The sequence below is a fragment of the Anser anser genome (genome assembly GCF_964211835.1).
Source record: "Anser anser genome assembly, chromosome: 3".
In the NCBI taxonomy this organism is placed as follows: domain Eukaryota; kingdom Metazoa; phylum Chordata; class Aves; order Anseriformes; family Anatidae; genus Anser; species Anser anser.
The window spans coordinates 34,739,683-34,755,458 of record NC_139722.1 but is presented as its reverse complement, the minus strand read 5'-3'; the positions used below and the strand labels follow the sequence as shown (position 1 = coordinate 34,755,458).

General features: G+C 38.2%; 1 long non-coding RNA gene across 12 annotated transcripts in view; it reads right to left on the bottom strand.

The window, feature by feature from the left end:
* Positions 1-8,469: 8,469 nt before the first annotated feature.
* Positions 8,470-15,776, bottom strand: part of LOC310896124 — a 59,342-nt gene continuing 52,035 nt past the window's right edge. For all 12 annotated transcript variants that reach the window (XR_014581191.1, XR_014581192.1, XR_014581193.1 and 9 more), the window contains 2 exons: positions 13,534-13,752; positions 8,470-12,996 (listed from right to left, as the gene is read on the bottom strand). This is a non-coding gene — a long non-coding RNA (uncharacterized lncRNA). The remainder of the gene's footprint in view (positions 12,997-13,533; positions 13,753-15,776) is intronic.

The following is a 15,776-nucleotide window of genomic DNA, read 5'->3' as shown; positions in this document are numbered from 1 at the left end:
AAATAACCAGTGAGGTGAAAAACAGCTGATTGTGCTTTTTCGGTGCCAGTTTCTAGGTGATCTTCAATCACTTGGGTCAATGAATGATAAGGAAGTAAATCATTTCACTGTAGATCAGTACCTGTTATCTTTGCTTTGCCCTAGTCTGCTGCCAGTCTCCCTGAGGCTGAAATGAAATTGTGAAGGAGCAGAAGTAGTTTTGATTTCATTTCTCAATGTTGTATCATTGAGATTTAACACTATACAAGGTGCCCAGATATTCCAAGACTGTAGATTATGTGTCCCTTCTGGTAAATGTTTTGCAGGTCAAGGAATTGCTTGAATTATCAGTAGGTGGGCAGAATAGACTCTTTTTTTTCAAGGACAGTTGATCATGGGTTTCATTCAGCTCCTTCCACACATCACTTCGAGTGGTGGGCCTTTGGGTCAGGGCCAGGAAGCTGGTGTGTTTCCTTCTGAAATCAACAGAAGCAATTGCTGCTTTTCAGCTTTTAGCAGGAATCTACCAGACTTCCATTTAAGTTGCTAAGCCGGGCTGGCAGGTAACCTAGGCAAATGGAAACTGCACGTGCAAACTGATTCATGCACCTTTGCATGTACAGAAAGTAGTCTGAAGAATCAGGCTTATGGATTTGGACCCACCAGTGTAGGCGGATGGAAGTCAATTTTTAGGTCTCCTTGGTTACTTTACAGTTAGCATAAGTGAGATATTACTAGCCATCTTCATTAAACTCCCCTTAAACAAATTCATTGAAAAAACTCCATGACAAGTAAGGATCAGCCTAGAATCTCCTGTGAGATTAACAGAGAATGGGAGGAGGAAGGATACAGAAATCTGAAAAATAATATTGAAATTGGGATGTTTTTACAGATATTTTGGAGGCAATATTAATTTTTCTTTTGGATCCCTATTTACATGGCTTAGTTTGTCAGTCTTCCTTTTACATCCTTTCAGATAAGAGATTGATAGGAAAAACAAGAACATAGAACAGAGTTATGAGCATGCTTAAACTGACAATCCAAGTGTCATGGAGGTCAAGTCCCCCAGGCAGAAATTCTCTGATGAAATGTGAAATCCTGAAATGTGTGGGCAAGCCGCTCTGCCTCTGAAGAGCTCAAGGAGAGCCACAGAATGCTTTGGATCCAGCAGGATCGGTTTCATAGCTTTCTCTGCTAGAAGACAGCAGTAATGTGCATTAAAAGTAACTTTTGCTGGTGGATTGGATAAATTTTACTAATGAAATAATCTGAGTTTAGAGGTACAAGTAATGAAACCTAATGTTTAATAGGTGGATCTGAAAGCTTCAGAGCCAAACACAGCAGGCCAAATTCTGGGATTCCTGATTCATAGAACTGTTTGCTGATTTATGAATAATACCAGTTTACTCATCATAGAATCACAGAACAGCTTGGGTTGGAAGGCACCTTAAAGATCATTCAGTTCCAACTCCCCTACCAAGGGCAGGGACAACTTCCACTAGACCAGTTTGCCCAAAGCCCCATCCAGCCTGGCCTTGAACACCTCCAGGGATGGGGCATCCACAGGTTCTCTGGGTAACCTGTTCCAGTGCCTCACCACCCTCTGAGTGAAAAATTTCCTTATAACATCTAATCTAAATCTACTCTTGTTTAGTTTAAAACTCTTACCATTTGTCCTATCATTACAAGTAAAAAGTCTTTCTCCAGCTTTCTACCAGCCCTCTTTAAGTATTGAAAGGTCGCAATAAGGCATTGAAGTGCTAAGGTTTCTGACAGATTTGGGCAGAGATTTGTATAAGCTCTAAAACAAACCAAAGAAAGACTTTAGGATTTGATTCATCGTACCTGTCAATATTCCACAACCTTTCCTTTTCTGCTGTCTCACAATGAACACTTGCTAGTTCAAGTCAACTTTTCTGGCGATTACCGTTCTGAGGACAGACAAGCAAACAAAAGAACCATCAAGGAACCGTGCAGAGACTTTCAGAAAGTCATCAGGAGCTTGAAATTCTGCCTGAAGAGAGTTCTCCCTTTCTCATGGATCTGTTTGTTTCTTCCTTTGGTATCTCCTCTTATGCTTTGCAAATGAAACACCCAGTCGTGCCTTGCTGGAGAGTTGATGGATGAATCTGTTTTACACTAGAAATGATCTCTTCACTGCTAGTCAAGCTCTTTTTGTCCCCCATGGATTCTATGTATGTCTGGTTTTCCCCATACAGAATCAGAAGTAAACAGAGACTGATAGATATTGGCTTTCAGTCATCTGAGCTGTCAGCTGCTGTACATTAAGAAGTTATCTATGCCTTTAATTGTGAGTAGGAAAGGGATTTAGAGCTTGCAGAAGCGTAATTGTTTCACAGTAAATCTACAGATAAGACCCTCTTCCTTACTGCCCACACACAGATCCACTGACTTTAAAATATTAAATTGTCCCTTTCCCTTCAAACGCTAGTGCCTAAAACAAGATCTATTATCCTGAAGCCTTCTTTGTAGCTTAGGCTTGAAAAAAATGTCAATATTGCAAACCAATAACCAAAACGAGGAAATATTAAAATGAAGCAAAAGGGTGCCTTTACTATTGCCGTATTTCTTTACTGCATTAATTTTGAAACATGCATCTATATTATGTCTAATCCCAGTCTTAGTGCCAAAAGTTTTGGTAATTGACAAGCTTCTTCCTATATGACTGTTGCTGGAGACAAGGTGTAAGTTTGTGGGGGAGGGCAAGGCAGGAGAAGATGTTTATCTTTTAATGTGCTAAAGACTGAGAAATTTTCTTTTTAACGTACTTGATCAGCTAAAATAGGCTTGTTTTGATGTCTAAATCTCAAAGTTTGGTGAATTGCTTAGTCTTTGTTATAGATGGGTATGAAATCAAGGGAGCAAAATGCAAAAATTGCTTAAGAAAATCAGGTAAGCAGTCCTGTGATTAAATAAGTATCTGCAGTCTCCATGGAGTTGCCTTTGTTTCTTTTGAGGTCTATCAAATTTGTTGTGTTCGTGTAGAAAGAATGCAAGAATATATGCCTATTTAGCAAAAAGTACCTGTGTAAACAAGCTAATGAAAGTCCCAGTTGCTTGTATTCCTTAGCCTGCCTAAGAAGGCAAATGATTTTGCTTATTGATATTATTAACAAAAGAGGAATGCACTCCAGAAAAAAAATGCCTCTGTTTATCCATCCTTTGTTCACTAATTGTAATTTACATTGCAATAACATTTTTCATGGATGCAATGTAGAGTGATTTCTCATTTAGGGTGAGTCTAAATGCATGGTTTGGATCAGCGGGTGATGCATGGGAATCATGCTATAAAAGAAACAAACACTGCTTGCACTAGCCCGGGTTAGGACAGGTTGTTCCAGTCCTACCTCTCCAAACAAGCAGGACAGGTCATACTATGGTGGTCAACACCGCCAAGATTCCATGTGACAAGAGTGACCAGGTCAGGGGACAAGGAGATGTGGTCTGAACCACAGCTCATCTCCCAGTAGACTTCCTGCTGCAAGGAGCTGATAAGCCTGGGAGTCACCAATGAAAGCTGGTGCAGTTTCCGAGCAAGATAGTGCCTCCTCTACACCCTTTGCCACACAAAGCAGGCAACTATCCTAATGTCAAAGATATTTAGCATTCCAGTGGAGAGATACATGGCTATAGATAGTTAATTTTATCCCTGTCTTCCATTTTTCATTCTTATTGTCCTTTCTTTCCATTAATTTCATGAAAATAAATTTTTAACACATACAAAAAGGCATACTGAACCATTGAATGTCAAATAAATTATAGGAATAAAACATTTTGGCATTTTGCCACTTCTTTTAGGCGCAGTAATAGCATTTGGCTTGGTATTTCCTCTAACAAAGAGGTAATCTGTTTCCACAGCTACCTCATAGCAAAGGATGATGTTAAAGGAATATTTGTGGAATTCATCGTGCTTGACATCTGTCTTTCCATTTTAATTGAGTTAATAGAATTTCTTTGTGTTATGTGTGTATTTCAATAACCATTTTCTGCTAAAATTTTCAGGTGGAACTTCAAATAGCTTAGAGTAGAATTTTATATTCTGATCAACAATGAATAGAAAAATACAATTGTCATTCTTTTCCTTCCTATTTTTCTAAGATGATGAAGTGGAGTGTGTACTGTTACAAAAGCAGTAGAAGGACAAAGTCAGGGTGGGATCCTAGTATTTGTTATAAACTATATGATCCTACAATTCAATAAGTATACAAATTTCAGTAGAAAAGTGAGAAGAATTTAGCAATACTGTCTGAGATTGACTTGATTTACTGGTCTTTGAGCAATTTCTGTGTGCTTAAGCATGTACTCATAATGGCATTACATTTTAACTAGGATATTACTCATTATTCAGTTGATACTTGGCTGCAGGGAACAGAAATATATCTACGTAGTGAGAAAACAGGCAAATGGAAGTTCAATAAAGTGTTAAGTGATAACACCAATGACAACCACAAAATAAGGTGGTAGGAAAAGAAGGGAACTGACCACTGACATTGTTCAACAACCCATGAATATAATATTAATCTTGAAACACTGACTTGCAGACTAGCCAAGAAATTGCATAAATTACTTAAGAGCCTTTAACATTAACGTTTTTAATAATTTATGTCATTTGCAATATGCAGCATGTCACATCTTATTGCAATACTCAATATGTTATCTGTTACGATCTACTTGGTTGTTGTCAAATTTTCCTAGCCTCTTGTTGGTATGTAAGAGGAAAAAAATCAATCTCCTTATATAGTTTAAAGAAACAAAATGAAAAGTTAAAGCTGCATGGAAACCATTTTTTATTTTGATGTTGAAAATTCTCCTCCAACAATCTATCTAGAGCCAAGAATTCTCCCAGTCAGACACCAGGGCTGATAAGCTGGCTAACAAAAAGACAGATAGTATCTAATATTTATTGATTTTATTAACTTAGCTTATTATTAACTTAGCTGAAAAGCTATTAAACTTTTCAGTTTTTCAGTTTTATTGGGCACTCATAAGTCAGTAGACTAAGGAAAAACATCTTGTAGAAGAAATACAGTTTTCAAATACTTTCAGTAGTTTCAGATTTTTCAATGACTTTCTTCTCTGCCGTTAAACTTGTTTCTATCAACCAGTAACATTACTCTACCTTGAATCTTGCTAGAGATCTCAAAAGCTTTATAAGTGGATCAAAGAAAATCTTCAGATTCTTTGATACTCTTCTCACAAGTAAGTGAAATCTGAATCGATGAAGTTGTTTGTTTAGTAAAGTGGTATTTAACTATGGAATCTCATGCTTCTGAGACTTTGGTTTAAATCTAGTTTTCACCTACAACAATTAGAAAATTAAGTGATGATAAATAGGTGAATGATGTTAGTTAAATTGGCAGTCTCAGTATGAAGAACCTTTAAAAAAAAGATATATTCACCTTTTCAGTTCAGTGTGGGCATTGACATGTTCTGACGTCAAACAGTCCCTCTTTAATTTTTGGTGCAGATGTTGGAGATCTGACTGATGTTGTACATGTGTGTGTATATACACATTCATGCTCACACAATTCATTTTCCAACTTCTGGGATGGATGCAGCTTAAGAAGGGAGTTTTATATCAAATAACAATACCTCTCTAAAAATAAATAAATAAATAAAAAGGTACTAGAACAGACAGACCTTGGAAGACTTTTAGTCTCATGCATGCGACTGGTGGACTTTGTAGAGTTGCGTTGGGTAACAGTTTGCTGAGCTAGACCTGGAAAACTGCATTTTGCAGGATCAAGTAAATCTCTACAATAATTTCCAAATCTTCATATGTATATATTTGGGCTGTCTGGCAGAGCAGGTCTCTTTATCAGGTCATGCTGGGAAAAGCATTAACAACCCCCCACTCCTAGTAACACTGCTGGAGGTTATGCTAACCCGTGTTTACCACCAATCAGCTCAAAACCCTCCCTCCACAAAACACACACAGGAAGATAGAGATGGTCTTTTAGGGAATTTATTGAGATATTATGGTGGCTTTTTTTTTTTTCCTGCTTTTCTCCTGAGGCCCAGAAAAATCCTGTATTTTCTCCCCCCACTCGTGTGTTCTTTGTTCATGAGTAGAAGGGAAGGTCAATCTAAAGGTACTGAGAACCATGCTACTGTATTTATTTCAGCTTTAGGAAGAAAATTCAATGCCTGATCAAGGTTTCCACTTCAGTGAAACATTGTTTTTTTCACTGACTTATAAAACTATGAGATTAGACAAAACAGCTCCATTACAAAAAAATAAGGTACAGCAAGTGTTATTTGTAAAAAGTAAATGATAGTGCTAGAAAGCAAACACGTTTCCTTCAAAAAGAGCTTAAAAGTCATTTGCTATACTGGAGGGGCTTTACAATTACATCCTGGTGCCAGACTTGACATTTAATCAAATGCATTTAATCAAAATTCAAGTTATTTACTATTTGCAAATAAAAAAAAATTACTTTGGCTTTCTATTCACATACATCTTTAATATAAAGAATCAAACAGTAGTGGCATAAGAAGAAGTCTGGGAAGTTTTAAGTTGGCAGTAAACAAGAAATTCATATTGAACAGAGACAGACTTAGCAGATGTTTTTTGTCCTGGTGATTACATTTATCTTCTTTCATGCGTGTTTTGAATGACTTGAATTTACTTAGTGGTTCACTTATTCACTTCATTTATGAAGCACTTCACATAATGAGAACACTATTCTTTTATGTTATATGGCTTTTAAGTGGATCAATACTCAATGAATTTACTTAAGAAGTATTACTTTAAATTTACTGATTTATGAATAGTACCAGCTTACTCATCATAGAATCACAGAACAGCTTGGGTTGGAAGGGACCTTAAAACCATCCAGTTCCAGCTCCCTTGCCATGGGCAGGGACACCTCCCACCAGACCAAGTTGCCCAAAGCCTCATCTAGCCTGGCCTTGAACACCTCCAGGGATGGGGCATCCACAGCTTCTCTGGGTAACCTGTGCCAGGGCCTCACCACCCTCTGAGTGAAAAATGTCTTCCTAACATCTAATCTAAACATACCCTCTTTTAGTTTAAATCCATTCCCCCTTATGTTATCATTATCTGCCCCAGTAAAATTATTTTTTCCCTTTCCATTTATATACATAAGTATACTTCAGTGATAATCCTTGAGAAGTGCATATAACCTGCTTCCACTTTTCTTGGTTACACCTTTAATTTTGCTCAGATAAAGTTATTGTGATTTTATCTGTTTCATTAATTTTCAAGAGTCAGACATTTTAATCCTTTTCAATCAACTCAGAAAAGGTTTGGGCTATTGGCAAACCAGCGTAGGAAGATGTGGAAAGTTATTGACCCTCTAACTACAAAATTTCTTCACCATTGAGAATACTATTTGTTATTGCTCGTGCATGTTAATATCTTCAAAAGAAATTTGACTGTGTGTACGTCTTCCCTTATGCAGAGCAACTTGCTTACTGAGATAAGGGAGTTCTGCTAACGCTAAAATTAGTTTGGTGCACATTAAGGGCAAGCCCTGGTATCTCTTGAGAGCTAGCAGTGCCCCATACAGTTACTGTTAGTCAGCTGTCATTCCTGTAGATGGAGGACAGACACCTTCAGAGAGTGGTGAGGTCCACATGGAGCTTTGGCTCTGAGTGCAGCTGTTCCTGTCTCCTTCCATTAGCTAGAAATGGAGCAGATCAGCATCTATATCCCTAAGCTTAGAAAGTTGATGCTAGGTGAGAGGAGTCACAGTCTGAGTGGCTTAACGCGTTACGGGGGCACGGGCACCACTCACGGTGCGGCGCTACCTCAGAGCAGCAGCTCCTGCGTGCTGCCAAGGTGCCAAACTGAACGCGTTAATGGAGGTGGCAGGTGGTGACCACTGGGATGTCAATGCCTTGGAAACCAGGGCTCTCCAAGGGCCTCCTAAACACGGCTGGCAGTGTGTGTCCAGACTCAGGCTTGCTGGCTGAGCATGGGGCCGGTGTGATGGTGAAGAAGAGCTTGTGGTGAACATGGTAGGTAGGTGAAGAGATGCAGCTGGGTCACGGTTAGTGATGCAGGGCAGGGAGCTGGGGAGATGAGTTAAGTATCAGCTTGAACGAGCATAACTGGTGGGTAGGGAAGGGAAGAACAGGGACATCTTTTTCCTGCACATATACGTAGCCTGACAGAGAACTGGGAACTGCTGTTATCAGCAGCAAGATACTGTCAAAGACAGCTGAGCTAACCGAGTTTGAAATGCCCTGCTGTAATATTTTCGCAGTGCCTCACTCTCCCAAAGCACACATTAGGACCGAAGTTCATTTTCTTGCACTGAAAAATCCTGACACATATGGGGTATAGTACTGCTTACCAGGATTTCATTAAATAACTAAGATTTCAGTGTCAGAGATGATGTTATGGTTTAAGAGTAGTGCACTCATGAAAAAAGCTTTTTTTTCTTACCTTTAAATCTTCTCTGAATGCTTTCATTATTTGTTATAAAGAAATTACAAGTTGTCTTAGTAAAAATTGAAACAGTCTTTATTCTGTAAGTAGAAGGATGCACAAGAACAAATAATTGCAAAGATATATATCAAGTGTATGCAAACACTACAGAATCATCATTTTTGAAACAATTTTGTAAAACCATCTGAAATTCTAAAGTGAGATGTCTTATAAAAGAAACAGGTAAAATGCATTTATAGTATGCAGAATAAACTTCTTAATTTACACCTTTTGTAAATATTTGCTACAAGGAGTTATTGAAACAGAATATGGAATATTTGCAACTTGCTCACTCACTCTCCTCTTACCACTTCCAGCATTTCTGTAATGAGACAATTATCTGAAAAATTATTATTGTTTTAAAATGACTCGTTTGAGGCTACATTTAGGCATGAGATAAGTGGTACATTTAAGTCATTAAAATTGCATTTGTGTGGAATTCTCATGAGTTCTGAACCTAGGTTGTATTTAAAAACTATAATCCTGTTTCACTTTAGCAAAAAAGTGAGATGTCACATTCAGAAAAGCTCCTAATGGCCATATGTGGCAACTAATACTAAAAGTGTTGCAATAAAATATAAACCACACACAGGAAAAAAGAATGGAAGTAAGAAATTCCTTAAGTTCCTTAGTCTGCCTTCAAGGTGGATATGTTTTTTGTTTGTTTGTTTGTTTGTTTTTTTCCTGGAGTCAGGGCAGGCATCTGTAAATGGATCTGTGAAAGGAAAAATCTCAGCCAAGGGTATAGAAGAAAATGTGGCTGCTCTGTTCTCTCCACCACAGCAAGCAGAGTAGAAAGCCCATTTCTACATGCACTCATCTAACTTACCAAGGTTTCTTGGAGAAATTGTGGCTGACACTAGAATTATAGCTAGGGCTGTAGTTCCCAAATTATTCTCCCACAATAAAGATCTGAGGAGATGGTCAGGGCTCCCTTCTCTGGAGAAAAATTTTCCCACAAACTCAGAGTCATCCAACCCTGGCAAAGTCTGAGTGCCTGGTGTTTTTCAGTGGTTTAAAGGCTCAGGATTCACCACTAATAGACAAAGAACAGGCATTGCCTGTTCTTATTGCTTGATAAAGTGTAACTTGTTTAGTTTAGGCCAAGGGGTAGCACAAACTGTAATGCCTTACCAGATACACGATGTTAAACCCTGAAGACTTTTGTTGGACTGAAGCATTAATGACAACATGTACCAAAGACAAAATAAAAGAAACCAGAAGTGTCAGTCATGCACAGGCATATAATGCACCATATAATAGTAAAGGAGCAGCTGCCTGTGCTAGGTGGTGACTGTGGCCATGCCTACTGTCTTCAAGGAGTTCTCAGCAGCCACAGCAGCTACCTCAAACTGATTCTCAATCTACACGTGGCTCATGAGCAATACGTCATCTCCAACCTGAATGTATCTCAGCCCCAGTAGGTTGTTAGCTTGCCCTAAGTCCTTGCTGAATTCAAAAAATTCCCTGTGCACCTAGCACTGTCGGCCATGTCTCTGTGGTTTTGGACATTTCTGTGACATTGGTTGTGCTGTGTGCATGGCCAAATGCCCTGTGTGCCACCCCCATCTCTGCGCCAGGTGACCATTCAGACAGCTCTGCATTTTTATTTATCTGTAAGGTGAACTTCATTCTGAGAAATGAAGAGCATCCTCACAGAAAAAGGAAAAGAGGTAGGAGTTTCATCTCTGTATTCAAAAATTAGGAGAGGCATAGGTGATCTGTTGGGTGCTACCAGGAGGTGAACAAATTAAAATGTAAGAGTCATGACCATGTCAGGCTAGCTAGTCTAATTCTCGCCTTGAGCCAAAATGTGAGCAATAATTATACTCTCTAGTGAGCTGCTCCATGGACATGAGTAATTATAATCCTCTGCACACAGAAATGTTTATCTCATTATAATGAAGCAGAGAAGTAAACAAAAATAAAAGGACTAGAACTAAATGTTCAGAATGTCATTTCTATGCTCCGCTGTAGTCAGTCAACTCCAGTTTTACATGACAAGGAAGACTGCAAGTGAAAATCTGGTATTATAAGTGAAGTTTGTGTGAAGACTATTCATTAGATATATTAGTCCAATGCCTGAAAAGACAATAGTTATTCAATTCCAATATTCAGTTAGGTAGTAAACAAAGGAAGAAATCTGCAGAGATACACTGCTTTTAAAGTTAAAATACAATTCTTTGCTCATATTTCTGTGCTAACTAGCTTAGTAACATTAAATAATTCAGTATTTCAGCCCTATTTCATTAAAACCCTAAAATACTTACTGAAATGTAAGTATAAAACTATAAAATCTACGTGACTAAATGTAGTTAGTTACTGCAGACTCCTGTTAGAGTCAGTGCAGATCTAGAAGAAACTCAGTTCAGTCTAAATCAGATGTCTTAAATATAATGTAGATATGTATATTTAATCAAAAGAATCCACCCTAGGAAATATAAAAACTTCAGAGCTAGAAATCCGATCTCCATACATTCAGATTTCATTAAAATAAATCTGATACCAAACTTTCTAGGTGCAATCAATGTATAAACCTTACCAAGCAAAAAGATTCAGTGGAAAGCCGTACTGGCCACCCAGCTATCAAGAGAGATTTGGAGACCGCTCAGATCAGTTCAGTCTGATTTTCCACTTTCCATTTTTTGTAGGTAGATTGTCTACGTGGCTACATAAATTCACATAATTGCCAGCCTTTCCACATTTCCTTCCATGAAAGAACATGACAATAAAACACACAAGTGGTTGAAAACCTGGTTCTGCTGAGGTCAATGGAAAGATTTCCTTGAATTCGAAAATGTCAGAGTTTCACCCCAGGCCAAGAATGGCTGTGCCATGTTACCACAGATCTGCACAGGGAGTGAAGATAATCCCCCACACCTCGCAACAAAACCCAATAACCCCCCTTTGCCTGTCAGGTTCTTAATTTTCCCTTCTATCAGAGTAGCTGCAGGCAATTCTGTAGTAGGGAACAGGATGTCTTATGCCTAAAATGCAAACAAAGGAGCAAATGTTGGAGTTCAGCTATGACTCACATTCGGCAGCACATATTCCTGTCACTTCTGAGCGGCACTGCCCTACTCTGCTCCACAGAAACATTTTAAATGATGTGGGAGATATTTTATATGGAGAGGCAAAGCACTCTTGTATGTGACTCACAAAGATCTCATTATTATTTTATCCTTTATTCAAATTACTCTTTAGATCAAGATTGTATTAATACTCATAATTAATTTGGCCTTATATAATGCTTTTAATCCAAGTATCTCACAACACTTCTCGAGCATTATCTAATTAAGCCAGTCACAATATCTCGGTGATGTAGTCAAGGAATCTGTATGGCTCGTTTCTTCCAGCTCCAAAAAACAGTCACCTCTGGGGTCAAACGAGGCAGCTGCTCAATAATGCATAGCAGCACCGTGCCACGCTTTGGGAGAGGAAGTGAGAAATAGCAACTCTAATTGGAACTACAGGGGGACTGAGGGAGGAGAATGTAATTATCTATAATTTCAGATTTAAAGGTGATAACTCGTCTTTTCCTCTGAAGGTTGTCAAAGGCTCTCTAATGTCCAATTGTTTTTCTAGCTCATGGTACAGATGTCTCATAGAGTACCACAGGTCCTCTGGTCAGAGTCATAGAGGAGTGCCTTACCACATCATCATTTCATGACCTATTTTAAATTGAAATTCTGCTTCTACACATATAATTTACTTGCCCAAAGTAAATTGCTAGTGTGATCCTTTGATCAAAACCTGCAATAAACTGCCAATATTTTATGTTTCTTCCCGCAAGGCTGGTTTAAAGTAAGTTGTATTATCCCCACTGTACAGAAAGAAAATGAAGCAAGGGGAAAATAAATTATCTTCCTTTACATACCCAGAAAGCCAGTGATTAAAAGGTCATTGAATCTTATTTTCCAGACCTGTATTACTTTGCTAAGCTCTCACTCATCCTTCTTTCTGTCTGTTAGAACGTCTTTAACATTCAGTCTGTATTTTTGATATCCATGATTAAAATAAAGATCAAACGTGGAATCTAAAATATTCTGCTAACAGGAGAGCTTTTCCATATGCATACCCATTTGTATCTCTACTAAAACAAAATTTAAATAAAGCAAGCTATGAACCCCATGGATGCAGAAGCTCCCCAAGTGTCTTTTAGACAACTGCTCCCTGAAGGTTGGGTGCTGTGTTTTTGCCCACATTGCTGCTTCAGCCCAGACCTATCCCATGGGGACACGCAGCAGGGATGTGGGCACAGCCCCCAGGGACTTCTAGGGCTTGTCATGCTGAGGGACATTGGACATGGGGCTTAAGGTGTCTGCCAGAGGGGTACAGATGACTTCATGGGCAATTCTCTCTTCTCAGGACAGGCAGGAGGAGCAGTCTCATGGAGAGGGAGTTACCTACATGGCAGTCACTGAAAACACCTCTCAAGTTTTCACAGACTCTTGCAGCTGGATCAGGAGGTGTTGATCTCCTGTGGCCTACTGTGTAGCATGGAGAGCTGCAGATATCACCAAGGGATTTTTGCACCAGATCTGCAACAGATTTAAGATAAAAACCTGTTCTCAGTTTAGATGTTGAGGGTCAAAGGATATGCTGTGTCTCTAGGTAAAGTATTGGAATGGAAAGGTGCACTTGCCATTGAATAACAAACTTCACTGAATCTCCAGCCAATCAATCTTGATTATAAGAAAATGCATCACTTATAAGTATTTATAAACAGGTTTGCTGAGGTGAGGGGCCCGCATATTTTCACCATGACCTAGCAAAGCCAAGGGGTCTGGAGAAGTCACCTGGCTCCATCCTGCCTGTAGTACAGCCATTTTTCAGACTTTAGTTCTCATGTGATATAGGGACTTTTAATTTATTTTTTTTTCAGCTACTGTGTAATAAAACGAGTATGCTTATGAAGCAAGAAAATGGAGAAAAATAATAGGGAACATGATAATGATTCATGTTTTTTAAATTTTGAGAAAGCACAGCAACTATTGAAGAACCTGGAAAATACAGTTCTTATACTACACAGAAAATTATAAATAATTTAAGAATACCCATAAACGTAGTGCTCTTACTATCTAGCAGTGATATAATCTGCAGAGACTTTGACCATCCTCCATGTTACAAAAACTGTGGGAAGTGCTGTCCATTATCACCAGGGAGCAGACATGACCATTTCTGAGATGAAAAGACCTTTGCAAAATGACCCACTAAGTAGGGTGCCTGAGGTGATGAAAATTCCAGTTCTTGGATGATTTTAGTTCTCCCCAAATCTTGATGCTTTCAAATATTTTCTGAAATAAAAAATCCAGAAAAAGTTCATTTTTTTCCACTTTTCTGATTATAGAATAATTACAATTTTGAAACAAAGTAATTTCTGAGGGAAAGGTATGAATATATTAATAATATGAAGAAATATTTCAGTCAGAAAAAGCATTGTAACAAAAAGTTCTGACATAATCTATCTCTGTGTTATTTGTGTTAAAATTAACACAGTTTTACATTTCACCAGAGCAGAACATCTGTCAAAGTTTTAATAGCTTTTGTTGTGTTCTTTAAGCAACTTCACTCACTTCAAATAAAAAAAAAAAAGAACTTTTTATTTCAGGGAGAATTCTTTAAAAAGGAGTTTAAATTCTCTTTCCAATTACATCCAGAAGTATACACTTCTCCTTCTCAATGGATAATAAATTTCAAATGACTTTATTATGTTCATTATGGTGTGCATCACAAACGGCTGTAGCTTCATGGTCATAGCGGATGCACTTATATCATCCTTGCAGAAAAATGCAAATGCTTTCTCCTCAAGAGAGAGGAAGAACATCTCTAGAGTCAGCTATGAATAGAAGAAAAATTCTAAGTTTTTCTCGTTGTGGGCCAGGGAGCCACACGTGAAGGGGGGTTGAAGTTAAATTCAGGGGGGCTAAAAGTTAGACAGACAAGTCAAAGTCAAGCTTTTCTTAGCAATAAGGGATGCAGGCTCCTAGGTTATTCATCTCACTACCAGTTAGCTACCTAATTACATACCTTCCCCGATTTAGGGAAAATAATTGCCATTTGGAAATACCCATTATTCTCTGCTGACTCTAAAGGGAACCAAAGGTAAGTAACTCACTGCTTGATAGCTAACTTCCTCTAAATTTTGTTGAAATGATCCTACCCTAAGGGCCTACAATTACGTTTAAATACTGTTTTTAAATTGCTTATGGATTTTGACAACCATTCCTAAAACTGACAGGAAGCCTTCCAACCTGGGCAAGCGGTAGGGATAGCATATCTAAGGGTATCACAGTATCACAGATTTCTAGGTTGGAAGAGACCTCAAGATCATCGAGTCCAACCTCCGACCTAACACTAAGTACTCCACTAAACCATATCGCTAAGCTCTTAGATAGCATATCTAAGGGTGACGCTAGAGCAGTGACAAGTATGCAGCAACAGACTCTATTGTAAATTCATTTTTCAGTTTTAATTCTTCATATAATATATCACTTTGGTGACTGAATAAACAAATGTGTTGTCTGAATAGTGCTATAACTGTACCTGCTGCTGTACATATAGTAGATGAAACATTAAAGCCCAGTAGATATAATGAAACACAATACTCTAACCAAAGCAGAATGGCCAGGTGGCTCAGCACAGATTTGTGAATATTTTTCTATAGGCAGAGCATATGAGACCTTTGATCTCATTTGCACGAACTTATATTTGAAAGTAATCTTAAGAGCCAGGTGTAGGTTTTAAGTATCTCTTGCTAGTGCAAGAATCTAGCTGAAGCAATTAGTTGTTAGAAATGTTAAATGGAAGTACTGCTATGTGTCATTGTTCTGGTAGGATTTAGAGGTGCTTTAGGAGAAATGTAGAGAACAATCTGCACTGATACAAAGGGACTGAGCTCTTCACTTAAAGGTATTGACATGCCTAGGCTAGCAGAATAGCAGAAATACCTAAATTAAAAGTTATTTTGGGTACCTCCACACTGTGTTACTGTCTGACATATTCTACATTAGCATCAGTGGGACTGCACAGATGTTACAGAAGGGACAGTAAGCCCATTCTTGTAACTTTACAGCATATGTTTTGTTTTCATGTTCAGTTCTGCTTGATTTTACTAGCTAAATTCAAAATGCATGAAATGTCAGTGGTTTCGCTCTAGTTGTAACCATGTACTCCATGGAAAAATTGCATCATTAGTAGAAAAAAACAACCAAACAAAAAAACAGGTGATAGAGGAAAGTAATCAAGAGAAAAATGAGGGAGATTCTCACAGAAAAATGTTTTAGAGAGTTATTTGTGCTGAAACAATATAGACCATCTA